Here is a 15,671-nt window from a genome sequence, read left to right on the forward strand (position 1 = left end):
GTATCATTCCTATTTAGCACCCGACGCACAGCGGACTTTTCCCTTCACAGACGCACGTCGGTAAATTAGGGAATGAACTTGCGCTCCGGGGGCGGTTCAGCGAAAAGAGGAGGCGTGTTCCGGCGCAAACGGTGCTATTTTGCAGGTTTAGAAAACAATTCCGCCACAGACCAGGAAAAACCTAGTCTAAAGTCAGTGTGAATTATTCAGTGTCATTTTCAGATGCTATTTTAAGGGTGCATGCTTGGCCATAATGTAGCGTGTGCACAATGCTCATGCACTTTGCTTCTCTCATCTACACACAGACGCAGCAGTTCACATTTTTGCAAACCATACATAATTACAAGGAAAAATATTCCACATGAGGGAAATCATTGTGGTGTCCATGAAGATGAGAAAAAATAGGCATAAATCTAGCTAACACATTTACCAAAATTATCATACGCCTGTTTAACCGAGGCTAGTTTGGGTGTGTTTCTCCATCCCCAATGTCACTTCTCTGTGTTTTACGGCCCTGACGAGAACGTCGGTCTCCTCGGCTGTGAACTGCTGCCGGCGCGCGTCTGGCAAATCCGCCGTTATAATATCAATCCGCCATGGAACAAGCGCGCCTGGTCTTAAAGGGAATGTGAGCTGACGCTCTGATTGGTTTATTTCACGTTACGCCCAAACCACACCTATGAATAATGAAGCTACTTCAGACCAACCCATTTTAGATTTGCGTCGGGCGCAAGAGTCATTTATCCCGCCGGTATAATAGCAACAGTGCCCGAGATCTGCCCACAAAGTTACTTGCGTTTCGCGTTTGACACTTGCGTTTCAGATCGTTAAAATAGGGCCCATGGTGTAGTTTCACAACATTATTAGTATTAAAGGAACATTTTTGTAGCCAAGACTTTGTGTTTCTAAACTGGAATAAAAATTGTGACAACCACTCATTTGTCTCCCAGATTTTGTCTCATTATACTACTGCAGAAGTTTGTAACTTCATTTCACAAGTTCACATCTTCATTAAACCTCTAAGAACAATGAGGAAAAGGGTAAACATATTTGGGTCTCTGTGCAGAATGGAGTTTCAAGCATAAGATTGTTTGATTGTATTATTGAAAGACAGCAACACAATGCCGGCTCACAGAACCAAATATTATGTTCTGTAAAAAGTATGAAATACCTTACAAATAGCATTATGGGAAATAAGCATTGATCGGTTATACATTAGCACTGTGTACAGTAAACCTGATAATAAGAATGTGACACGTTGTGTTTACAACATGTTCTAGAAATAATATACTGAATCTTAATTATATACATTGAAACAAATGCAAGATGACAAAATTCACACCTTACAAAATAATAATAATGAACAGGAAAAAATAAGGTAGAAATATAATTCTAGATTATTTTTGTGGATTATTTTCTGCAGTTTGTACACATTTAACACAATGTGTCTTATAAACTGGGTTGGTTGAAGGTATAGTCAAACTATGTATTATTAAAAAACAAAATTCAATGATTGATTGCATAAACTATGTTTGCAGAATACTGTGTATTTTTGGAAAAACCAGAGAGACACAATGTTCAGTATAACTCAAAAGGTCAGCATAATTTTTTTTTTTTAAACCAGCAACATCATCATGATGTTTAGTCCATTATAGAGTCTTTGGCCTGAAATAAGTAAATGAACAAAAGCACTAACATCTATTGAAGGTTATCTTTTGGTCATAAACTATTTATAGTCTTTCAAATGCATGATGAATGTGTCTCATTGAATACATTTTATATTGCTTTTAGTGTATTAACAAAAGAGTGTCTGCAACTGAATCAGGTATCAAGAAAGATTTATCAAAGAGCATCAATTAATAATAGCTCTTTTCATTCGAAGTCTCATCTAATTAAAGAGGTATTGTGTGATAAAATTGTCAATATGAGAGGGTAGTTATCTAGTTATATCATCACATCAATGTGGTAACATGCATTTAGAAAAATATTCATGCATGTGTAAAAAGCTTTTTGATTTGAACTTTTTTAATGACCCTGAACCCATATATATGTATATATATATATATATATATATATATATATATATATATATATATATATATATATAAACACACTTAGATACACAATCAAACATCGTCTATTCAGATTTCAAAGCTATAGCTGGTTTAGTTTCAGAAATTCAATATTACATTTAGATCAAGCTCTATATCTGAATATATAAATCTTTTTTTTATACCATGGTCTGTCTGAATACTTGATTCCGATTGGCTCAAAGGTATGCAATGAAACCTTTTTAATGCACAGATAGTTCCTGTTTGTCAGGATTATGTTTAGTGTGTTTAGTTCTGTCATTCTAAATTAATCTGTGCCTGTTTCATTCAGTTCACCGGTTGTTGATTAATGAACTCATTAGTTCCCTTGTTCAGTCTGGTATAGCTACTCCCTGTGCTGTTCACTTCTTTGTCCTGCTGATGTAAAGTGCTTGTGTTTGCCTTATTCTCCTGTGGATTTAATAAAGACAGTTTGTGTTTAGATATTCTCATTCGTCGAGTGTTTGTACACAGCCACCCGTGACAGAAGACAAGACCAATAAAGTGGACTTATTGCGGCTTTTTTCACCTGAAATGCATGCAAGCCTTGATAAGCTGAAGGAAAAAGATGCAGAGACTCTGTGCATTGAACAGCACTTGCTGTTTTTTCCCCTTTCCTTGTCAGACTAGATGGAGGCATAAAAAAAGTGCATGTTGTTTGTCAGAGTAGCAGGTCCAGTTCATTCTGGGTGTGCCCTGACCTTTTCAGATGTGATTTCCAAGAGCCTTTCAATCCTGATGGGCCTTCTCCAGAGGAGTGTGGCCAGTGGCAGTCCTCCTCAAAAGGAAAGGTCAATTCTTCAGGAAATCCGGAGGCCCAGATACACAGGAGCTGTTTTCTAAGTGGCAGAGTCAAGGAGAAGAAAAGAGACAGTGAATAATGCTGCCAATGACGTAACAGAAATGAAGACAAGTAGACAAAGCCGATTAAAATGGAATTGTCAGGATGGGCTGGAATTGAGGTGTGAGATCGTATTTGTGATCTAGGCCGAAAAACTCAGTAGGAATCATGTTTCTCATTTTCATGTTTCAAGTCCCTACACCATTTTAGTTACCCTGGAAATCCAGAGTTCTCTCGAGAGCACAAGTTGAATTTGCTCAGCGAGTTACTCTGGCGTCGAGTAATGATGCTCATTAAATATGCCCTTGTAGCCGAGCTGCACCAATCACATCGTGTTATCTGATATAGGCGGGCCAGAGGCGAGCTAAAGATGACGACAGCGCTCGATGGTGTTTTAGGCCCCCAATGGCTCCTTAGAGGCAGCTAACCCTACCCTCAACCTTAAACCTACCCATCCCCTCGCTGCCTGGAAGGCGCTGTTGGGGGCTTAAAACACCAAGTGCCGACGAGAGCGCTGTGACGTCGAAGTCATTAGTAAACATTGCAAGATGGCTATGGATGAACACCAGTTGTTTGAAACGGCTTTGGCCGCTACAATGAACGAGTTAGACTTGGCTTTTTTCTCTAAAAGAGGAACAGAAGACGGTGCTCGAATCGTTCCTTTGCAAGAAGGGCATTTTTGCTGTTTTGCCGATCGGATACGGCAAGAGTCTAATCTACCAGTTAGCTCCGCTGGTAGCTAAGCGTATGGGGCTTGTTGTGATTGGTCGTGGTGTTATCCAATTGCGTGCAGTGAGATTTTCAAATGCATGCTTGGTGCCGCCCCTCGAGCTGGCCGATTTTCATTAGTCGACGCCAGACCATTAATCTTTCAGATTTAGGTCTGGATTTCCAGGCTACATTTTAGTACTAGTAATATCTGAATCGTGTCACCTTGTGTAATTTTAGAATCAAATTTTATATTAGGTGTTCTTAACTACCATACATTTACATGATAAAATTAAGCAATTGATACAATGTATTTACTGTCTATACATATTGATCTGCAAAACTCATGCCAAAATAGCATTTGCTGCTATACAGTGCTGCAGAGATGATGTTTTATTGCAGGACTAAACCTCAGAAATTAGTTAGCATTTTTAGCACTCCTGTTTTTTTTTTTGGGGGGGGGGGGGGGGGGGGGGTTTAAGAAGATTCACTAAAAACCCAAGGTTTGGAAGATGCATTTACTCTATGACAGAAATATATAATCAGACACAAACAAAAGGCACATCAGCTTAAAAACTTGCCCTTTAATTGGGTCAGAGAGTGGGTGGAAATGGTCATGAAAAGTTTTTGCACAAAAGCTTTAATCATTATAAGTGGATATCAGGGAAGAAAACAAAATGGTATTTTTTATTCATTTATCATATGACCTCTTTAATTGTTATAAAAATCAAATGTGTAATATAATTTGACCATGTAAAAGTTTGTTTTGATGAGTAATGTTCTCTTTAATTAAATATGTGCTTCCAAGTAAAAGAAATACAATTTTTGTTCCTGCGGCTGCATATTTTTCCATGATTAACACGGTGCCCTACAACAACATGACTACAGTACAACTCATTGTTGGAGTTATAGTAAAGTTAGACCTTAATGATATGACATTTTATTATCAGATATCAGAAATGATTTGCAGATGGCATCTATGTGGCAATCAAGTTGGATTATCCAGTGGAGCTACATTCAAAAATGTGACTTAATCTTATATCATTTCCAAATAAAGAGTGCAGTCAGATCTGCCTCCTCCTTATCTGTAAATGTGATGATCCTTTCGGGGTTGTGGGAGATAATCATGGGCTTGTGGAGTCTGTGACTCCTACACCACAGTAGGTTTAATTGATTCTGTCCCAGCTGGCCCTCACTTTCAAAATGAAAGAACTTATCACCAACTCAATTTGGTTGGGAACTATAGGGATGCCCATGCAGTCTTCATCACATACTGCTTTGACTATTGGCACCTATGGCTTTCTCACTGCCGGTGTCCTGGCACAGTCATCAAGGTAATTGGATGGCTTCAATAACAAATGAAATTCTCTTCACATCTACTTCAGGGGCTTTGCTGACCTTTGAAAGGAAAACGGTATAAACAATTTCAACGTAATAATGGAATACAGCTACATCAACCCCAGATCAAAACTTAAATTAAAAGAATCGTTTACTCCAAAAAATGAAATTACTCTTTTTCCATTCCCTCATATCATTCCAAACCTTGGTCTATATGCTGAGACCAAAAACAAATTAAAATGATCCTAGTCTGTATGATTTCTGTTATTCACTGATGGTTACTCTCTCTGCCGAAACTCAATCACATTTGTGTTCACCTTCAAAACCGGTGTCAGGTTTGACTATTAGTGCCACCGGTCCATCAAAGGCATTATCACTATTCAACTATCATTGGGAACAACATGAGAATTTTCATTTTTGTGTTTACTCTCCTTTTAATTTCATACATTGTATAGACATATTAATTAAACAGATGATTATGTGTTAAATTAGATGATTTTCCTAATAGTCTAATACCACGTGTAAACCTAGAATCAATTACTATAAAACCTAAAAAAGAATAAATGCTGGGTAAATATGCTCAGAGATGCAATAGTACAAATTTCACAGCCAATAAGGGATGTGCTCTGGCTGCCAAATAGCACATCACTGGAGCACATGTTCCTGGCAGAGAAATGTTATTGCATGCGGACGGTGCTGCCAGTCGTTGGAGAGCTGAGAATAGATGCGTTGGCTTCTTTCCAAACCTTGCACCTGGAAATGGGCTATCATGGGGCAGGAGTAGGCTAGACAGGGGGAAAGCTTTTATTACCACAACCTTATTGGCTGCATTTTATCAAGGTCAGTTATCCATATAGTTCATTACTTATGGCTAATTATTACTCATTATGAGTACTTATTATGACTCGTTAAAACTATTCCTTTACATGCAATTATTACTCTATTTTAATTAAAGGAAAAACCAACATTGCTTTTCAATTATCATTTTTCAATGGTAGTAATATACTTTTACAATTTGCAATGCTAGTACAAAAAATGGATGTTTAGATCCATTGTGCTCTAATTATAAATCCATGATTTGTTTTAGTTGTATGCAGTTTCAAAGGACAGTGATAATTAATATGCAGCAATCTGAGTGCAAAGAAAAGCATTCACCTTAAAGGGATAGTTCGCCCAAAAATGAAAATTCTGCCATTAAAGGGATACTTCACCTCTGGAAAGATGAATGTGTATTTACAATAGGCCATTTATGTAGAAGAAATGTGAAGAAATTTTTGAATTTGGAGTTTTCTAGACTGAGAAAAGCCAGAAAATGTATTTTTGGCTTATGTGGATGAAAGACAACAACTCCCAGAATGCACTTGCTTCACTGCTCTACGAGGCCACGCCTCCCGGTAAGAGAGCGCAGTTGAAAACAACAAGGTTATGCTACTAGTGAGTCTCCGTGACGAGTTTGCCCGGTATATCGAGATCGCCCAAAATGTCCGGGATTCGGCTTTTGCGTTCTACAGTCGCCATTCATCATGGTTACTGTGGCGAGCAGGACGAGGCTGAGGGCTGCGGGAGAACGGCGTGAGGCCGGTGGCGTCATTACTGAGACGCACCGATCTCATATCTCTCACGGAGGAGCGGAAATTTTCTTAGCAATGTTAAAACGCACATCGACCGATCACTTGTTTAGCGTTCATGTAAACACTACATTCAGATTCACCAATCGGAATGAATTAAGTTAGATTGAAACAAAAGGTGTGCATGTAAACAATGAATGGCGACTGCAGAAAGCAAAAGCCGAATCCCGGAAATTTTGGACGATCTCGACGGCCGGACATGTCCGGGAAAAAGAGTATGGTAACCGCTACTACTCAGCTTTCTCCTACTACTCAGCTTTCTCCACAGAACAAGAGCCTGCTAGCTTAGCTTCCAAAGAAAGACGGCTGATACTGTGTACATTCTGTGAGTGAGATCCCACCCTCTATGGGCAGGTTGAAAACATGCGGGACAGCCCCTACTACTGGCTGTAGTCTTTAGCCTCTGGCCAGAAAATCCTCCGATGACGCAAAATGACGATTTTTGCGTCATCGGAGGATTTTTTCCAGACAAAAAATGCATAAATCTCTCATCTCAGGGGGATATGAGGGTGGAAAGCACGGTAATTCGAAAATACTACAGGTTTTCTATTAATACAAAGCTTAATGCTAAATCCTGAAGTATCCCTTTAATTACTCACCTTCACTCAAAAAATTAAACCTTGACTTTAATTAATTTTTTCTTGTCAACAGGTTCCTCTTAATTTAATTATGAAAGTTGAAAACAAATAATTAAGTTTATCTAACTTAATGTGGTTGTTTTAGGGATACATAATATTTTTGACTCAAGCCAACTATTATCAATGATTTTTTCTCAACAAGAGACGTTTGAGTTTAACTAACTAAAGTCAGTTAAGTTATATGGACTAACAAAATTTGTGAATCCAACTTAATTAATATTCCATTCATTTTAGTGACACAATTAAATTGATAGACTATAAATAGCTATCAGCTAGCAGTAACACATATTTGCATCTTAAATGGTAAGATTTACATGTTCCTTCAACCAAAGCATTTGAAAGTAACGGATTCAGTCCACAGCCAAACAAAATGCTCGACTCTTCTCCACAATGGTAACCCACTGTAATTTAAATGGTTCTAATAATGCCAATGTAATTGAACATTAAACACAATTACACACAATCAAGTCTTCCCCTTTTCTCATTGTCTCAAAAAAGCATGCTGGGAACTAACAAGCACCGCCAAGTTTCAGTTAATGCTAAAGTAAACTTAAATTTTACATATAAGCAGATTGAACACAATCAAATTAAGTTAGGGCAAAATGGCAGTTGGCGTCGCACTATACTGCCACCATCTGGATGTAAGAATTATGTACTTAACATAAATGGTTTGTGTTTAGACAACGCGTTAGTATTTTGTACTGTTAAGTTGAGACATAATTACGTGTACCTTAATAGAATAAAACATTTCAAGTCAACAAACACAATTATTATAAGTAAACTAAATATAAATATATTATGTAAAGTGCACAACCTTCCTCGTTCATTTTTTTGAGTGTTCATGTCACCCTCAGACTTTCTTTTTAATATTTTTGATGAAGTCAGACAGTTTTCTGTCCCTCTATTGACAGCTAAAAAACGTCTCAGGTTACGTATGTAACCCTGGTTCCCTGAGAGGGAACGAGACGCTGCGTCGAGACGCGGTGGGAACGCCCTGCGTGATTGCGTCGTGAAGCACGTGTATAATCAGTCCAATGGAAAGACGAGAAGTCATAGGCGGGTGACGTCATCGACCAGGAAGCTATAAAGCACCCCTGCGACAGACCGCGGCAGCTTCTGAAAGCCGAAGCAAGTCGATCACAGGCATGCAGGGAGTATGGCAAGGCGACGCAGCGTCTCGTTCCCTCTCAGGGAACCAGGGTTACATACGTAACCTGAGACGTTCCCTTTCAAGGGAACTTCGAGCTGCGTCGAGACGCGGTGGGAACCCTGTACCCACGACGCCATATGACAAATGCCTGTTCTGTATGAAGACCATGCTCATACTAGGAAACAAGCACCCTAGACCCTGGAGTGGAGCCTAGGTCCAAGTCATAAAATCTAACAAATGTATGCGGTGAGGACCTGCCTGCCGCATTACAGATATCAGAGTGAAACTCCTGATAATAAAGCCTTAGAGGCAGCCATACTCCTGGTAGAATGGGCCGGGACAGCCAAAGGTGAAGGCTGTCCGGTCGCTTCATAAGCAAGTGAGATAGCCTCAACTACTCACTTGCTCATTATCTGTTTAGATGCAGGGCAACCTATCTTAGGTAACCTGAAGCAGACAAATAACTGCTCTTATATATATGCCACAGGGCAGCTCTGTGGACATAAGCATCCAAGAGCCCGGACAGGGCAAAACAGATTAAGTTCTTCCTGATCTGGCTTGTATTAAGGTGGAGGACAGAAGGCCTGCAGCACAAATGACCCACAAATTTAGTAGGAATACAACCCGGCAAGGGGCGAGGAAAGACTATCACCATACCAGGTGCAAATCCAAGTACGTGCAGGCCTCAGCCTCAAGTACCACGGAGAAGATGAAATAAGGATCTCTCCTCAGAGATAACCCAGCAAAGAAACATTCATGGCAGAAATCAAGTACTGTACCATAGGGCAGATAGCAAGATTTCAGAAGGCATTCTCCGCACCAGGCAGAGAACAGTTTCCATTTCAATGCATATTCAGTCTTCTCGTGGAGGGAGCTCTAGACTGGAGTATGGTCTCCACGACCTCAGTCGAGAGACCTGAATCTATGAGCTGGGCCCCCTCAGAGACCGTGCCCACAGTATCCATAACTCTAGATGAGAGTAACTCCCGGGAGCAAAGATATCGGGAAATGCGTACAGGTGTAGTCTCAACCACACCTAATACGTTGCATCCCGTTCAAGCAGAGCTGGATGCATCAGGGAGAACCAAATGGGCAATGCGTTGTATAAACGATGCGAAAGGTAGACTTGAGTTTTGACCGAAGTTCTCCTAAAGGAGCTCCACCACCTTGGGGTGAAGTCCCCATTCCCCGGGCCTCAGCCCCTGCCTCAACAGGATATCTGCTCTGATATACGAGATCATCAGTGTGTTGTCCGGAAGGACAAGCACATGGTGACCTCTCAGGTCTGGCAGGAAGTATTTGAGAGCTCGAAATACCGCCATCATTTCTAGCCGATTTATGTGCCAAGAACGTTGATGGTCCTGCAAAAGACCTTTCGCCGAGCGGCCACTCAAGACCGCCCCCCCATCCCGTGAGGGAAGCATCCGTCGAAAGCGTTACGCGTCGACAAGAAGCCCCCAGCACTGGGCCCTGGGCGAGGAACCAAGGTTTCTTCCACATGACCAAGGCACGAAGGCATCGCCGCGTGACCTTGATCGTGCGAAATGGATTTCCCCTCGGAGAAAACCCCTTGATCCTGAGCCACCACTGCAAAGGTCTCATGTACAAAAGGCCAAAAGTGATTACGTTGGACGCAGCTGCCATGAGCCCCAACAGTCTCTGATACTGTTTCACAGTGAGTGACTGGCCTAGTTTTACCCCCTTTACGGCTGTGAGAATCGCAGAAATACGTGCAGGAGACAGACGTGCTTGCATTATTGTCGAATCCCATAAAACACCCAGAAAAGCCACAACCCCAACCTCTTTATGTGAGACAGAACGACATCTCGATGCCGAACTGCCAACTGCTCGGACTGAGCTAAAATCAACCAATCGTCGATAAAGTATAATACGCGAATGCCCTGGAGTCTCAGAGGAGCCAGAGCTGCATCCATGCATTTTGTAAAGATGCGGGGTGATAAACCTAGGCCGAAGGGAAGAACCCAATACTGGTATGATTCGCCCCCGAAAGCAAACCTCAGGAACCTCCTGTGATGAGGATGGATAGATAAGTAAGCGTCCTTCAAGTCTATTGTGACAAACCAGTCCTCGGACTGAATCTGTGACAATCATTTCAGCGTATAGCATACTTTGAACTTGAGATTCTGAAACCTGCTGTTTAATTGACGCAGGTCTAGAATAGGACCTGCGTCAGTAGTCATCCTCTTTCGGAACAATGAAGTAACGGCTGTTAAACCCTGACTGTCTGCTGGGAGGAGAAACCCCTTCTATAGCTCCTTTTGCAGAAGTGTCAGTACTTCCTGCTCCATAACCAGAGCCTGCTCGGGGTCCACCACTGTGGGGAGGACCTCTAGAAATCTGTGCGGACGAGAACCGAACTGAATTCTGAAACCCTTTTCTAAAGTGTGCAGGACCCACTGAGAAATATATGGCAGTAGTTTCCACGCTGCCAGAAATTCTACTAGGAGAATCAGTCTCTCGAGACTGGCCTCTGGATTTGGTTGAAGGACTTCTTGTCTTTGGTGCCCTGAAGCGGCGAACCGGCAGGGAACAACCAAACTGACCGTTCTACGCCCCTCCTCGGAGGATCGTATGGGGACGCTGACACCTCGGTGCCCTGAACGGAGAACTGGCAGGGAACAACCGAACTGGCAGCGCTGCGACCCTCCTCAGAGAGTCGCACCCCAGAGGGTGCCGAGGAGAAACGATTTCTCAACACCGTCCCTGCCCCGGGGGAACCTTCAGAAGCCTGATAGCCTCAGCGTCAGGACTTCTTGTCTAAGTTTTAATAGAGATAACGACAGTCCTCAGATCTTGCCTACCTCTAACTAGCTTTGTTCCTACGACCCTCCTCTGAGGATCGCTGGAAAAAAGCAGGCACCTCGGCGCCCTGAAACGGCGAACCGGCAGGGAAACCGAAATGACTGCTCTACGACCCTCCTCGGAGGATTGTTTGGGGACGCTGACACCTCGGTGTCCTGAAACGGCGAACCGGCAGAAAAACCGAACTGGCAGCGCTGCGACCCTCCTCAGAGAGTCGCACCCCAGAGGGTGCCGAGGAGAAACGATTTCTCAACACCGTCCCTGCCCCGGGGGAACCTTCAGAAGCCTGATAGCCTCAGCGTCAGGACTTCTTGTCTAAGTTTTAATAGAGATAACGACAGTCCTCAGATCTTGCCTACCTCTAACTAGCTTTGTTCCTACGACCCTCCTCTGAGGATCGCTGGAAAAAAGCAGGCACCTCGGCGCCCTGAAACGGCGAACCGGCAGGGAAACCGAAATGACTGCTCTACGACCCTCCTCGGAGGATCGTTTGGGGACGCTGACACCTCGGTGTCCTGAAACGGCGAACCGGCAGAAAAACCGAACTGGCAGCGTTGCGACCCTCCTCAGAGAGTCGCACCCCAGAGGGCGCCGAGGAGAAACGATTTCTCAAAACCGTCCCTGCCCCGGAGGAACCTTCAGAAGCCAGATAGCCTCAGCGTCAGGACTTCTTGTCTAAGTTTTATTAGAGATAACGACAGTCCTCAGATCTTGCCTACCTCTAACTAGCTTTGTTCCTACGACCCTCCTCGGAGGATCGTTGGAAAAAGCAGGCACCTCAGCGCCCTGAAACGGCGAACCGGCAGGGAAACCGAACTGACTGCTCTACGTCCCTCCTCGGAGGATCGTTTGGGGACGCTGACACCTCGGTGTCCTGAAACGGCGAACCGGCAGGAAAACCGAACAACCAGCGTTGCGACCCTCCTCAGAGAGTCGCACCCCAGAGGGCGCCGAGGAGAAACGATTTCTCGAAACCGTCCCTACCCCGGAGGGGACCACCCCCAGAAGCCTGCAGCCTCGGCGTCAGGGCTTCTTCCATTTTTAGCTATTTTAGAGATAAAACAGTCCTCAGATCTTGCATATCTCTAACTGGCTAGACTGTGACCGCCACCCAGGTCCCCATCGATTGTGGATGAGCCCGAATGGCGAATCTTTGTTTTGCCGCCCTCTATGCTGCGAGGAGCTTAAGTATGCTGAGACTGCTCCCGCCCAGCAGTCTCAGGAACGTTAGATCGGTGAGGAAGAAACCTTTGGAACGCCGCTGAAGAGTTTATTTCTTCGTTTTTTTTTAAAGCGGAGCGTCCAGAAGAAAAGACATATTTAATCTTAATTTTTCTTTACATCAGACAAACTATATATATATATATATATATATATAAATATAACACTCCGTGGCCACCAGCAGGAAACAACCGAACTGGCAGCACTGCGACCCTCCTCAGAGAGTCGCCACCCAGAGGACGCCGAGGAGAAACGATTTATCGAAACCGTCCCTCCCCGGTATAGTTTATCTGTTGCGCGACGCAATTCTCGAATAGCGTCAGTGCTGTTACATCCTCACATCATCCATGCTTATATATTTGACCTACCAGTGCTGCCTAATAATATTTATCTATTATTTATGGTGGCTGGTGGGTAACGTCGGGGTTATGATGACACCAACACGGGAGAGAGATAGCTCGCAAGCGTCTCTTAAACCCGAGGCACTGTCATACCATGATACTTAATACCCATAACATTACTATAGTAGAAGTTTAGGGATAAAACACATAAACAGAAACCGGTTTATTCCACGATCTCGACACCTCAGTGTGGAGATAGGGAAAAAACGGCACTCCCCGACGAGGAGGCTGAGATATAGAGTTTTCTTTCATTTATTTATTTTTAAAACAAAAACACTAACGATACCAATTCCTCGGAACTGGAAATCGCAGCATGAGTGCCTCATCCCGGGGAGGAGAAACCGCAGAGCGTGCTTCTCCCCGAGATAAGGCACGTGGATCGAACAGGTGTTTGTTAGAACCATTTGCGATCCCCAAGATGCACGTCGACGCCGTGCCTCGGCAGCAGCGGGACCCGCGCCTCGGGGCGCGCGCACCGAACCGTCCTCCTCGAAGAACGGCCGGCGGGAGCGGAGCGTCCTCACGGACAGCTTCTCACAATGCTCACAGTCAGCCCCCTCGAGAACTGACTGTTGGCATGCTCCACTCACAAACAAGCAACACAAAGCTGAAGTGTGTGTCAACACCCGTGATATAACGTGGGGAGGGAACAACACAACGCTTGCTTGCTCTCTTTTGCCATAATAAATATATATATTGCAACTTGACAGACAACAATAAATATGACAAGGACAGAATACACAGATCGCTTGCTGAAGGCACAGAAGCTGCCGCGGTCTGTCGCAGGGGTGCTTTATAGCTTCCTGGTCGATGACGTCACCCGCCTATGACGTCTCGTCTTTCCATTGGACTGATTATACACGTGCTTCACGACGCAATCACGCAGGGCGTTCCCACCGCGTCTCGACGCAGCTCGAAGTTCCCTTGAAAGGGAACTACCACTTTGACGCTTCAAAAAGTTTCTAAAGAGATCGTAAAACTAATCCATATGAATTGAGCAGATTAGTAAAAATTTAGTCAAAAAGACTCTATTGCTTTATATGATGAACCGATTTTAATTAGGGTTTTATTCACATATAAACATTGATGAGCGGACATAAACAGAAGCTCAACCGAATCTGCTTGATGCGCAAGAACAAACCTCTTGCTGAAGCTCAAACGTGCTGCGTAACACGAGAATGAACCTCATTGGTTCTTTCTGAAGCTCAAACGTGCTGCGTAACACGAGAATGAACCTCATTGGTTCTTTCTGAAGCTCAAACGTGCTGCGTAACACAAGAATGAACCTCATTGGTTCTTGCTAAAGCTCAAACGTGCTGCGTAACATGAGAATGAACCTCATTGGTTCTTTCTGAAGCTCAAACGTGCTGCGTAACACGAGAATGAACCTCATTGGTTCTTGCTAAAGCTCAAACGTGCTACGTAACACGAGAATGAACCTTATTGGTTCTTGCTGAAGCTCAAATGTGCTGCGTAACACGAGAATGAACCTCATTGGTTCTTGCTAAAGCTCAAACGTGCTGCGTAACACGAGAATGAACCTCATTGGTTCTTTCTGAAGCTCAAACGTGCTGCGTAACACGAGAATGAACCTCATTGGTTCTTGCTAAAGCTCAAATGTGCTGCGTAACACGAGAATGAACCTCATTGGTTCTTGCTAAAGCTCAAACATGCTGCGTAACACGAGAATGAACCTCATTGGTTCTTTCTGAAGCTCAAACGTGCTGCGTAACACGAGAATGAACCTCATTGGTTCTTGCTAAAGCTCAAACGTGCTGCGTAACATGAGAATGAACCTCATTGGTTCTTGCTGAAGCTCAAACGTGCTTCGTAACATGAGAATGAACCTCATTGGTTCTTGCAGAAGCTCAAACGTGCTGCGTAACACGAGAATTAACCTCATTGGTTCTGGCTAAAGCTCAAACGTGCTGCGTAACATGAGAATGAACCTCATTGGTTCTTGCTGAAGCTCAAACGTGCTGCATAACACGAGAATGAACCTCATTGGTTGCAACACGAGAATGGACCTCATTGGTTCTTGCTGAAGCTCACATGTGCTGCGTAACATGAGAATGAACCTCATTGGTTCTTGCTGAAGCTCAAACGTGCTGCGTAACACGAGAATGAACCTCATTGGTTCTTGCTGAAGCTCAAACGTGCTGTGTAACACGAGAATGAACCTCATTGGTTCTTGCTGAAGCTCAAACGTGCTGCGTAACACGAGAATGAACCTCATTGGTTCTTGCTTAAGCTCAAACGTGCTGCGTAACACGAGAATGAACCTCATTGGTTCTTGGTGAAGCTCAAACTTGCTGTGTAATGGATTGGTTTCACGATCTCTTCATCAACTTGTAATTGTGGTAATTGCATACCTGTCAATGGAGGGACAGAAATCTCTCAGATTCATCAAAAATATCTTCATTTGTGTTCCAAAGATGGTGAGTAAATGATGACAGATTTTATTTTATTTTTGGGTGAACTATCCCTTTAAAAAAAGTTAATAAATAATTATTTCCTTAATAAATGGAAATGAATAAATCTCAAATTGTGTTTAAGGATTTTGGTTAAAATGAGAGGTTTTACCATGTCATGCACCATCTCCTCTAAAAAAACACATGACTCTTTGAAGTCTTATCTAAACTATAGCTCATGAGATTTCCAGCACTGTTCAAAGGATCAGAAAAGAAGAGTTACAGCGTGCTGATGATTATTTGATTTATTCATGATATCAAATTATCATGTGCCCCATAATTTCACTGCGTGTCTATTGGCTATAATAACTGCTTCTCTGATAACTGCTACTCAGCTACATCTTATGATCTTTTTGATTTAT

At 43.0% G+C, this 15,671-nt stretch overlaps 1 protein-coding gene across 1 annotated transcript in view; it reads left to right on the top strand.

The window, feature by feature from the left end:
- The first annotated feature begins 230 nt into the window (after positions 1-230).
- LOC309479643 (uncharacterized protein) overlaps positions 231-15,671 on the top strand; it is a 43,257-nt gene continuing 27,816 nt past the window's right edge. The window contains exon 1 of the mRNA XM_082143826.1: positions 231-503. The gene's annotated coding sequence lies outside the window, so the exon portion shown is untranslated. The remainder of the gene's footprint in view (positions 504-15,671) is intronic.

Source organism: Leuciscus leuciscus (assembly GCF_965113295.1).
Source record: "Leuciscus leuciscus genome assembly, chromosome: 17".
NCBI lineage: Eukaryota > Metazoa > Chordata > Actinopteri > Cypriniformes > Leuciscidae > Leuciscus > Leuciscus leuciscus.